Source organism: Macaca nemestrina, chromosome 18 (genome assembly GCF_043159975.1).
Source record: "Macaca nemestrina isolate mMacNem1 chromosome 18, mMacNem.hap1, whole genome shotgun sequence".
Lineage (NCBI taxonomy): Eukaryota > Metazoa > Chordata > Mammalia > Primates > Cercopithecidae > Macaca > Macaca nemestrina.
This window is the reverse complement of record NC_092142.1, coordinates 6180400-6193377: the sequence shown is the minus strand read 5'-3', so window position 1 is coordinate 6193377 and position 12978 is coordinate 6180400. Positions and strand designations below refer to the sequence as shown.

At 42.5% G+C, this 12978-nt stretch overlaps 1 protein-coding gene and 1 long non-coding RNA gene across 2 annotated transcripts in view; one reads left to right on the top strand and one right to left on the bottom strand.

Moving 5' to 3' along the window:
• LOC105467818 (RNA binding fox-1 homolog 1) overlaps nt 1–12978 on the bottom strand; it is a 2482591-nt gene that overhangs the window by 1949514 nt on the left and 520099 nt on the right.
• On the top strand, nt 6778–12679 carry LOC139359728 (uncharacterized). The gene is made up of 3 exons (XR_011616095.1): nt 6778–6869; nt 7498–7612; nt 12577–12679. It is a non-coding gene; the product is annotated as an uncharacterized lncRNA (long non-coding RNA).

Sequence of the window (12978 nt, the reverse complement as noted above, 5' to 3'; positions counted from 1 at the left end):
GTCTTTATTAGCAGAATGAGAACAGCTAATACAAAGCCTCTATGAACATATTCCTCGGGAAATAAAAAACTACCAAATAGCAAGGCCAGATCTAACTCTTTGCAGCTGAGTGGCTAGAAAACCATTTTAAAAAGTTGGGGGGCACATCTTGCAGGTGATCCCAGCTTTCTGCTTGTATATACTCTTCAGAAGTCCCCTTAATATGCATAATGTGCATCCCCGTGTCACAAAATAAACAGCAGCAAGAGGGCTCCCCTGCCTCCATCTACACAACCATTTCTCCTTTTGCTTGAAACACTACCCCTTCATCTTTTCTCTGACCTAACTCCTGCATTATCATTCACTGTTTACCAACTGGATCCTTCCTGCCCCAGAACCTTCTAATGGCCACCATCCTATCAATTACTACATTATTTTTTTTTCATTGAGGTGAAGTTTACATAACATACAATTACCCATTTTAAAGTGAATAATTCAGTGGCATTTGGTGCACCCACAATGTTGTGCAACCACCTCTCCTATCTAGTTCCAAAATATTTTCGTCACTCAAAAGGAAACCCCACTCACTCCCTATTCCTCTCTCCCTTCTGCCCCCAGTAATGACCAACCTACTTTTTGTCTCTATGGATTTACCTATTCTATTTGGTTGGAGCAAAGGTAATTGTGGTTTTTGTCATCACTTTCAAATTACTTTCAATGTAATGGCAAAAACCCGCAATTGCTTTTGCACCAACCTAATAAAAATTTAATATAAATTGAATTGTACAAGCTGTGGTCTTTTGTGTCTGACTTCCTTCACTTTCAGCATCACGTTTTCAAACTTCATCCACACCAGTGCTTCTTTCTTTTTTAGGGCTGAAGAGTATTCCATGGTATGAACACCCCGTAATTTGTTTATCTACTCCTCTGTTGATAGAAATTGTTGTTTTCACCATTTTGTTTATTGTGAGTAATGCTGCTACTCACATACATAGACATGTAATTGTTTGAATACCTACTTACAATTATTGGGTGTGTGTGTGTGTGTGTGTGTGTGTGTGTGTGTGTGTGTGAAATTGCTGAGTGTTTGTTTTTATTTTCTGGTTGATCAAACTGTCAGATCCTTGAGGGTAGAAATGCTGCCTTGTTTACCAATTTACCCCTAGTGCCTAAGGCAACCGACTGTCTCTGTTTGCCTGGTACCACAGATTTCCAGGTTCCCCAGAATATGGGACTTTCAGTGAGACAACTGGGAACATTCTGGGCAAATCTGGACAACCTGGTCACCCTAACAAAGCCAGGTGCTTTATCTGACATGTAACAGCTACTCAATAAATATTAGGTAAGCAAAAAAATCCTGCTATTTACTAGGCCACAACATGTCTCAGCATATTGAGGCTCAAACACAAGGTTTTTGTTTTTTTTTTTTTTTAACCCAATGCGGGTATTTATAGCCATCTACAAGATTATAGACACCTACATTTTCAGTGCAGTTGAAATATGCACAAAAGGGGATGTGGAAGTTTTAAATAGTAAAACTGCAGGTGGTTACAGCATTAAGGCTGTTTGATCAAGATGTCCAAGAAGTATCAAAGCCTTCCCTGCACTGGTGAGGGACAAGTGCTCGCCGTGCCAAGAAAACACCCAGAGAGGAATATTGTTACAGGATCAGGCAGATCAGAAAAATGCCAGCCAGCCACAGTGGTAACTGCCCTCTTTTTAGAGAAAGATAGAGAGGCTTCTGGGAAACACTGCAAAGTATTCAGACAGGAAAGGAGATCGGTATGAGAGTTTTGGTTCTACCCAAATGGAGATCTAGCAGACGCCTGGCACTGGCGGCAAAGGGAACCTCGTATTCTGTACCATTAAATAAAGAAATAGAAAGAGCTACAGAAATTAAGAAAATTCTGAATCTGCAGGGACTGCAGGTGAGCCTGAGAGATGTATGCATTTGCATGCCCTGATACAACTGTGTGGCATTTCAGCCAATGTGTCAAGACACGATGTAAGGAGGCAAATGAGAGGTCAGAGTTGTACAGGGTGGTGGCAGACGTGGAGGAGAATCCACCAAGGAAATACAAGCATCAGAAAAGAGATGCAGCTCTCTGAGATGTTCACCAATTCCCACTATGGGCAAAGAGCATATGTACCCAGAGATGGCTTCCTGTTTCCACTGGTTCTTCTGTAAGCTGAACCCAGACCTCAGGCTATGATGCAGATTCAGACATTCTAAACCGAACCTTGCCTTCATGGATAGGAAGTTAGGCTAATGAACCCCTACTGATACTGCCAAAAAGAAACATCAAAAGGAAAGTGAAGAAAGGAAGCATGTTCTTCGGAGAGGTATATACTAGTAGCCTCCCCGTTTTATGGAAGTAGAAATGGAGGTTCAAATGAAGGTTTCATGAATTTTCTCAAAGTCATGAAACTCACCCATGGTCTAATTGCAAATGCTGTCTTCCCAATGTTTCACACTGTCCCTCTCACCACCCACTAACTCTTTCCTTTTGCATATACACAAGAGGTAAGTGGAGTCAAGTTCATGTTGTACGGAGGGTCAGACACTCTTTTGCCACAGTGTGACATGAACACACCTTTCTCCTGTCTAGGAGAGCGCACATTCCCTAGATGTGCATTCATAACCTTTCTCCCACCCTGTCCAAAAAGTGAAGGTCTTGGATTAAATTAGGATGTCAAATTTATCATTCCGTGTCTTCCCTGACATCCAACACCTTGTACTTACAACATATCATTTCTTTATTAGTGATCACCAGAACTGTGCTCATAGAAGCTTTCCTATTCTGAGGCCTTAATTTGGTACATTTCCAGTTTCCATGGAGACACTACATTCTTGCATTCTAAGAGTGTCACTGTAAAACAATGTGAAAACAAAGCAACTTCACAGAAATGGCTCACTTTGGACACCACCAAGCAATGCTCTCATCCAACAGATAGGACCACTGTGCTGTGCTTTGGGGTTAATTGCTGAGGCCAACCTCTCTTCTTTCTCCCCCAATCTAAGAGATGCTTTTCATGCCCAACCTAGGGACCAAGCTCACAGTTACAAGAGCATCTCCAGGTCTCCGTGCTCCAATTATGGCACTACTGTTATAATAGAGTCGAGAGGTAACTATGGCAACATTATTTCAAGGATAAATACCACAATATCGCCTTCAACTTTTTTCCCTCCATGAAGAAAGTGAAGAATCGAGAATATGTAGGATTAATAGCATCATTTGTTAAAAAGTCAATGGATGGCAGAGTTCACAAGAAGCTCTAATTAGTGGAGTCTTTCCTGGCTCAATTTAACATTTGCTCTGTGCCCCCGCACGTACAGGTGGTCAGCCTCAGAATTCTGCATCACCCAACTTGGGTCCCATCAGTCATCCAACCCCGGGTTGCTGGAAGTTCCAGAGATGTTCCTGGGAGGCTCAGTGCCGTAGGCAGAGGTGATAGCTGACCGGTAGAGAACTTCAAGGTGAGTCAGGGTCAGCTACAGCAGTGATGACCAGAGAGAGTAGTGAAGGGGAAATATTTATTGTCAGAGCTTCTCATTGTTTGAGACACAAGAGAAGTAGTCTAGCACAGTGGTAAAAGCATGAGCCTGGAAATCAGACTGAAGACAAGCTAAAGACTGCTCCTCCACTTACTAGCAAGGCTACTTACTACCAAGTCTACTTACTAGCAAGTCCACTTACTAGCAAGTCTACTAGCAAGTCTACTTTTCAAGCCTCAGTTTCCACATCAGTGAAGTGGGGATGAGAACCAACTTCATAGCACAGTTGTAAGAATTAAATAAAATCACAAGTGTGTGGCAATCTGTCCAACAAAACTCATTTTCTTCTGGGTCATGTCTACACCACATTTCCTGGTCTCCCTGTGACTGAGTTACAGCCAACATACTGTGAGTTGAAATGATATGTTCTTCTAGGCTGGCCTATTAAAAACTTCCCACCCGGCTGGGCGTGGTGGCTCATTCCTGTAATCCCAGCACTTTGGGAGGCCGAGGTGGGCAGATCACGAGGTCAAGAGATCAAGACCATCCTGGCCAACATGGTACAACCCCATCTTTACTAACAATACAAAAATTAGCTGGGCATGGTGGCGTGTGCCTGCAGTCCCAGCTATTGGGAGGCTGAGGCAGGAGAATCGCTTGAACCCAGGAGGCAGATGTAGCAGTGAGCCAAGATCGCACCACTGCACTCCAGCCTGGCAACGGAGTGCGACTCCGTCTCAAAACAAAACAAAACAGAACAGAAACAAACAAACAAACAAAAACCCTTCTCCCCAACGCTCCTCATGTTCTTTCTCCCTCTGCTGGCTGAATGTCGACACCAAGGGCAAGCTTGGCAGCTATGCAGTAATGATAGCAGAGTCTCAGTCAACTTGGTTCTTAATTTTAGGTCTCACTCAATCTGAAGAATGTAGTACAGAACTCCCCCATCTTTTGCCAACCAGAAACATCTGAATTAAATCATTAGTAAATTTCTATTGTGTTAACAATAGCATTAAATCATTAGTAACTTTCTATTGTGTTAAGATAATACAGATGAGGGTTTTATCCATTACATCATCTTGTACAACCCTTATATTTTTTATACAAATGTAATGTGCTTAGCCCAGTTCCTGGCATGCAGTAAACATTCAGTACCTGTTAGCTGCATTATTGAGAAGAGTCCGCCTTTCCCGCAAAGCTGGCCAGTTTGCCAAGATCCCTGGCAAGTAACATCTCCATTGATTTCATGGGGTCTCTTTGGCTCAAAGAGTTAGGTATAAGCCTTTCTGCTGTGATAAGTAATGAAGTACAAATTGAGGAAATTAGTTATCAATTAGTCATTCGATAGCTGGAAAGGCAGGCAGCAGGCATAAATGGTGCCAGATTAGTTAAGCCACGATAAATTTTATTACTCTACAAGGAATGGGTCTTTATTCATTACTCCTCAAATTTATCTTTATTATTGGCCCCTGGACATGAGACAAGGGCTGGATGGAGAAGGAGGTAAGAAACCAGCCTGCGCATCTGGGAGATGTGACAAACTCCCCCGCAAAGATGGTCCTTGAAGAAGCCAGGTCTGAGCAAGGAGAGAAACAGTGTCCTTCTCTTCTCACTGCCCTGTCTGTAGCATTTCCAGTTTTGCTAGGGAAGTCCCATGGTCTGCTTGCCCTTTTCCGACTAATTACCACACCACGCTACAACCCCATGGCATTTCACATGTCTGTACACTGCAGGAGGTGGTGTGGGTTTTTTTTTGTTTTTTGCTTACGTGGAAGATGTAAGAAGGGGGTTCACAGAGATCAAATAATACCCACTAAAGGGGAAGGCATGGAACCTTTTGGTTTGCAAGTCCCTGAGGCACCACCAGTAGCTTTGTATGTCTCCTAGTGCCTGACTTAGAAGGCACTAGGAGAGACAGGAGAATCCCCTGCTTAAGAATTTCTCAAGGCTTTCCACTGCACCAAATATGAAATCCAAACTTTCACCGTGACCTCTGAGGTCTTCTCAAAGTGTGGTGTCTGCCTGCTCTTTGAGTTCGTCTCCTACTTCCCTCTCTTCATTATGCCCTCAGCTCCAAAAGGAATTAGAGGCCGGGTGCGGGGGTTCACACTTGTAATTCCAGCGCTTTGGGAAGCCGAGGCGGGTGGATCACCTGAGGTCAGGAGTTCGAGACCAGCCTGACCCAAATGGTGAAACCCCATGTCTACTAAATACAAAAAAATTAGCCAGGCATGGAGATGCATGTGTGTAATCCCAGCTACTTGGGAGGCCGAGTCAGGAGAATCACTTGAACCCGGGAGGCGGAGGCTGCAGTGAGCTGAGATTGCACCATTGCACTCCAGCCTGGGCAACAAGAGTAAAACTCTGTCTCAAGAAAAAATAAACAAATGAACAAACAAACAAAAGTAATTAGATGGAAGGTGATCAAATAAACGTCCATGGGGAAGTGGTCATCTTTTGTGGCCGACGAAGGTCCTTTAAGTCACAGCTTAGGGCTACAGCTTTGGTCTATGTAACACCCAACAGCCATGTGCCATCAATTAATTCAGGAAGATCAGTGTGAACCAATACAATGGGGATCCTTACTGGTCTCCTGGTCTTGGCCTTATCCTATCTATCCCTCAGTCAGTTACCAGAATCATCAATTAAAACACTCCCTTTCTTCCTAACAATAAGAGCAAACATGAACATAGCACCAACTAAACACAAGGTATAATCCTAAACATGTTACATAGATTAACACACTTAATCCTCCCAAGACGCTTAGAGGGAAGGTACCATTATTACCCTCATTTGAGGCATAGAGAAGTTAAGTAGCTTGCATGAGGCAGAGGTGGGATTCAAAGCTACTCTGGCTTTTAACAAATATATTATGCCAACTCCATGAAAATACTTGCATGACTAAAATTACCCTCAAAAGCCCCTAACAGTCCCACAAAGTGCCGTGCAGGTAGTTTTGCATTATCAACACATGCATACTAACGTACACATTGACATTTGAGAATGGTTGAGTTAGATTAGAAAAATGAATAAAAAGAAAGGCTACATGGAGAGGTTAAGTTATTACCGAGTACCTAGAGGGGAATGGGGGATGGAAATAGAATCCTATATTGTCCCTGTTTTTCTGTAGGGTTTAGACCATTGATTTTTCAGTGAAAACTCTGTATCCTCAACCCGGTTCCCTACTTTTTTGTAGATCTAAGAATTAAATGAGATGGAATGAGATAACAGAGGGATCTCTTATACAAGGGAGAGCAGAGGTGTGCTGGTAAATGCTTAACAACCAACTTCCTGGGGACAGAAGAACACTGATTTATAGCGTTTTCCAGTTTCTGTGGTATAAATACTCCCTCTATGGCCAATTTCAAGCTGCCAATACGATATCAACCAGCTGGTAAGTTTCCTTAAAATTTCACAATTGGCTCTCGCCAGCCAATACAAGCTGGCTGTAGCACACCACTGGAGGAGAGGTCCTATAGAAGCTCTTAGAAACAGAAGCATCTCCGCTGCCATATATTTAGAGGGATTCCTCTGTCTACCATATGGAAACAGAGTTGTAACTCTTTTTCAAGTGAAAAATGCAGCCAAAATTCTACGCAACAATATTCTAAATTTTTTTGTGTATGAGCAGTAAAATAACCACCACTAATCAGGGCACATCGTGTAAAATTCATAGACAATTTATACCTATCAAGATTTTTTTTAAGTGTTCTATGTAACGGCACTAAAATCTTTATTTCTAGAGTTTTAATGAGTGCATTACGAGGACTGAGCTACATCAAAAAGGGCCACTATTGAAGTTTAGTGCACATTCACATACACACAAGCATTTTCACTTTTTTTTTTTAAGACAAGGTTTTGTTCTGCTGCCCAGGGTGGAGTGTAGTGGTGCAATCACAGCTCACTGCAGTCTCAACCTCCTAGCCTCAAGCAATCCTCCTACCTCAGCCTCCCAAGCAGCTGGGACTACAGGCGTAGCCACACATCTGGCTAATTCTTAAAATTTGGTTTATTTCTTTCAGTGATGAGGTCTCACTATGTTCAAGACCAGGCTGGTCTTGAATTCCTAGGCTCAAGTGATCCTACTGCCTCAGCCTCCCAAAGCGCTGGTCACTCTTGTTTTGAACAACATTCTGGGTGAGTTTTCTTTCTCTCTGAATGTATTTCTTTCGGTCTAGTTTGAAACACAATACATGTCTCGAAGTTGCAGAAATTCAGAGTAGAGGAGTGAGGATGAAGTCCTATCTGCAGGCTTATCAAAATTATTCAGTCAATTCATGAAATCCCAACTGCTCCTCCCTCACCTCCTAAGAGGGTTCTCTTATTACAGGTCATTCAAAGAGTTACCATCCTTTTCTGAAACCTTTGTAAAATGCCTGCTTATCCTCAATTTGGGGTGCCATTCTCTCTGGAGGGAGAAAAGAAGATCCTCTGACCCATGAAGCAACTTATTTTCTGGAAAGCACAGTATCCCATTCAAGAGGGTGAAACAGCTAGGTGGGTGGCAAAAACAAGGGGGAGCCCTTTTCATAGTTGATGAGTTCAGTAGTGAATGTTCAGAGTAAAATGCCTTACTTAAGTTAAAAGGTACGTGTGCAGGTTTGTTATATTAGTAAACTCATGTCATGGGGGTTTGTTGTACAGATTATATCACCCCGGTACGAAGCCTAGTATCTATTTGTTGTTCTTCCTGATCTTCTCCCTCCTCCCACCCTCCACTCCGTGACCTCTGGAAGGTCCCAGTGTGTGTGTTTTTCCTCTCTTTGTGTCCATGTGTTCTCATCATTCCGTTCCCATTTATTTATTTATTTATTTAGAGACAGAGTCTCCCTCTGTCGCCCAGGCTGGGGTGCAGTGGCACGATCTCAGCTCACTGAAAGCTCCACCTCCTGGGTTCACGCCATCCTCCTGCCTCACCCTCCCGAGTAGCTGGGACTACAGGCGCCTGCCACCATGACCGGCTAATTTTTTGTATTTTTAGTAGAGATGGGGTTTCACCATGTTCGTGAGGATGGTCTTGGTCTCCTGACCGCCTCCCAAAGTGCTGGGATTACAGGTGCGAGCCACCGCGCCCGGCTCAGCTCCCACTTATAAGTGAGAACATGTAGTATGTGGTTTCCGTTTCTACGTCAGTTTGCAGAGGACAATAGCCTCCAGTGCCATTCATGTTCCTGCAAAGAACATGATCTTGTTCTTTTTTTTTTTTTATGGTGGATAATATTGCATGGCGTATATGTACCACATTTTCTCTATCCAATCTGCCATTGATGGGGATTTAGCATTTAGGTTGATTCCATGTCTTTGCTATTGTGAATAGTGCTACAATGAACATACACAGGCATGTGTCTTTATAATAGAACGATTTATAGTCCTCTGGGTGCATACCCCAGAATGGGATTGCTGGGTCAAATGGTATTTTTGTTTTTAGGTCTTTGGGGAACCGCCACACTGTCTTCCACAGTGGTTGAACTAACTTACATTCTCACCAATATGGAGTACAAAACCATTTAAATGGTTTTAATACAGTTGAGGTTTGGAGTAAACACTAAACCATCTCGGTTTTGAGTTAGTTCTCTTCTTCTGTTGAAATAGTGGATGTTCTATAGATTACAGTATTTTTCCATTCTCCTGGATCCCTGCCGCTCCCAAACATTTCTCACCTTCAAAGTAGTCCTGAGACTGATGAGCTTCTGCTCCCCAGTATCTGTGTGACTTTAGGTGGCTTCCTTGCTCTCTGATTCCCAGAGTTCATCCTCGAGATTCACCTTCATCCAGCAGCCCCATCATTTAACTATTTGAAACTAAAAGCAACTATGTGCAAATCTATCTGATTTTAAGCAGAAGCCCGCAGTGGATGTATTAACTTCTCTATTGGGTGGAGAAGGTATCTGCCCACTTGCTTCACAGAGGTGTCAAGTGATGTAATCGGCATGAAAGCTCCCAGAGAGAAAAAGAAAGATAAGGGATGCACAAATGTAGGGCACTATAAATGTTAATTACTCATGAGTGAAATACATAATACCCAAAATCAGTGAAGTTTAGAGCTGAGAAAAACTTCATAATCACCTAGTCTAATATCATCTCTCCACCAGAGCCTAAAATTACAGCCTTCAGGGAGAGCTCTTCAAACTGTCTGGATTGAACAGGAAGCAGAATTTCTTGGCAGGGCACGATGGCTCCTGCCTGTAATCCCAGCACTTTAGGAGGCCAAAGTGGGCAGATCACTTTGGGCTAGAAGTTCGAGATCAACCTGGTCAACATGGTGAAACACCCCTCTCTACTAAAAATACAAAAATCAGCCAGGCATGGCAGTGCATGCCGGTAATCCCCGCTACTTTGGCCATGAAGCAGGTGGTGAGGCAAGAGAATTACTTGAACCTGCGAGGCGGAGGTTGCAGTGAGCTGAGATCACACCACTACACTCCAGCCTGGGCGACAGAGCGAAACTTCGTCTCAAAAAAGAAAAAGAAAGAAGAATTTCTTCACACTCATGTCACCTAATCACAAAAAAATGACCACCATTTTCCAAGGCTGATTCAGGTGGCAAAAACCTTTTATTTTATATAACTTCAGATCAGATCAGGGTGAGCTGGTAAATATTTAACAACTTGCTCTCCCTTCCCCACTCCTCACAAAAAGCCCTGATTTACATTGTCTGCCAATGTCTCTGATGTAAATACTCCAATTTCGAGTTATCAGTGCAAAGCCACTGCAGGCGGAGTTGGAAAGAAGAAACACACCACTGACCGACGAACCTATACAAACCAGCTCCAGCATCAACGGGGGGTGCCCTTCTATTCGGAAGCAGGAAAGAAGGATGCTGCCTTAGGAGAATCTGAAGTTACTTTGTCCCTGATCTCAAGGCATTCCATGAGCAGCTATGGAAATAGATAAATAATTAAAACACAAGGCAGTCAGAGTGACAGCAGAGGAAACGGGTTCAAGGTGCTGTGGGAACCCAGAAGACAGAGCAATTCATTCAAGGGCAGCTACAAGAAACAGAGAATGTTTGAGTTGGGATTTAAAGGATTTCAGGAGCCTGCCAGGTGAGTGAGGTGGAAGATAAGAGGAAGGAACTCCAGATGGGGAACATAGCACAAGCACAGACAAGCAGCTGTGAATGATTCTTTTCAGGACATGGTAGCCTGGGAGCTGTAGCTGAAAATTTATATGAAAGCAGTTCCCAGCCCAGACCTTGGTGACATGATGAAGAAGGAGCTCTCCAGGAGTCTTTCTCTATTTCCGTAAGATATGTCCTTTCTACAGAAAGGATGCAAACAACCTACATAGATGCTGTCTGTGTATCAAGTTTCTGTTACGAAGATAAGTAAGTTCTTGAGATCTTCCATACAACATCGTGCCTATCATTAACAATACTGTGTTAGGCACCTAAAAATTCATTGCAAGGCTGGGTGCAGTGACTCACTCCTGTAATCCCAGCATTTTGGGAGGGTGAGGTGGAGGGATTACTTAAGGCCAGGAGTTTTGGACAAGCCCGGGCAACACAGCAAGGCCTTATCTGTAGAAAAATGAAATGTGTTACAAGGGTAGATCTCATTTTAAGTGTTCTTAGCATGATAAACAAACAAAAAAAAATGAAAATCATGCGTGATTTTTTATTTTTCCAGTAGCCACATTAAAACCAGCAAAAGAAATAGGAAAATTACTTTTAAAAATATGTTTTACTTAACACAACATGCAAAAGATGATCATTTTAATATGTGGCACTAGTCAGTTTTCAGTGCTGAGTAGCTACATGTAGCCAATGGCTCCCATAGGGAACAGCACAGCTTGTAGATACTATGTTCCTTTGTGAGAAAGTCAGACTTCTCCTTCCACAGGGCAAGCTCCACAAAGGTCTCATTGGGTTTAGAAGAACTCTGATTTGTCTGATTCTAGTTGGTACTTCCTGTAATGACACTTTATTTCAACCCACAATTAGCAGCATCAGCCAGTAAAACACAGAAAACAAAAGTTGGCCACCCAGTTCCCAGTTAAATTTACCCTTGGGATGTGAGTACTGTTCTGCCTTCTGTTTGTTCAGATTCACAGAGACACACAGAGAGAAATAGAAAATGTACCGGGAACCTATATATTTACTCTCGTTTTTCATTCTTTCCAATCACAATACAGAATACTCACTGTTAAGGTGGTTGTGAGAACGAAAATCAGTCCATTTGAGAAAAGCACTTAGAGTACAAACAAACAAACAGGCTAATAGTAGGTGGAGTTAATCCTTTGCTATCTCTGTTGTTAATGGAAAATAGGACAACATCTCTGTTGTCCCTGTGGTGATACACACCTCGGTGCTGAGTAGACTCACCTTCACTTTATCCCAACACCTGACCAGATTCATCTCTCGGCCCAAATGAAGTTCTTCAAGAAAGCTCTTAGCCCACATTGGTTCTTTCAGGCTAGATTAACTGTAGTCCCATTTCTGGAGGGCAAATCATCCTAATCTGAAGTCTACTTCTTGCATACACCCTATCTAGACCTCAACAAGGTCCTCACTCACTTCGCTTTCTGTAAGTCATATATGATACCCATTCTGTCCTGCACAGCTGGGCCAGTCCCCTGTCATGCCTAGTTGAGTGTTAATTGCCTAACGCTTTCCGTGTGGGTGGCTTGACCAAGAGCCTTGATGAGGCTATTGGTGGATATCTACTATGTGCCAGACGTTCTTATGGCACCTAAGGATCCAAAAGAAGTGATCAGGCTTGCTTCTCTCCTTTGACAACTTCCCAGTGTAGAAGCCTCCTTCAAAAGAAGAATATAGCAGCCTCACTTTTACATTTTAAATCAACTATAAAAGCACCGGGCTCACAAAAATTGTTCTAACACCTTCTGATTGTTTGGAGAAGGAGAGGAAGGAGAGGAAAGAGAAGAAGGAGAGGAACAAAGGGAGGGAGGGACGGATGGAGCGAAGAAGGGAAGGATGGAGGTTTTCCCATCTTGAACCAAATGATGGAAAAATCTAAGTTCCATATACTATCACTCTGAAAATCCTTATGCTCAGGAATTAGAAAATCTCTCATTATATGGACATTGCATTTTTTTAAAATCTGACTTAATATTTTCTCTTATTTCTAAAATTCTTCCAGGTCTCAGGGTGCCAAAAGACTGAGAAGAGTGGAGTATTTCTAGTCAATGATAGCATTATCGTGATTCCCATTAATCCCTGAATACCGGAACTAGCATACCCAGTATTTAGCAAAAGTCTGGCTTCATAATACAGCAGGTATTAAGGTAGGCATTACCTGTTTTAGAAAGAAGAAAATCTTATATCTCCTTCCTATCCTACATGTTTCTTATTTCTTTAACAAAAGTTTCTTCTCAAAGTTTCACTTTAAATATAAAATATGTCCTTGTGGAAGCTGTTACAAATGTCACCACTTTAACCGGCCCAAATTTATGATAGCATTGAATTTTAATGGAGCCATAAATGTCTGATGTAATGGTGATATATGCGTTGCAATAAATTGTTATAGAGAAATATAAAAATA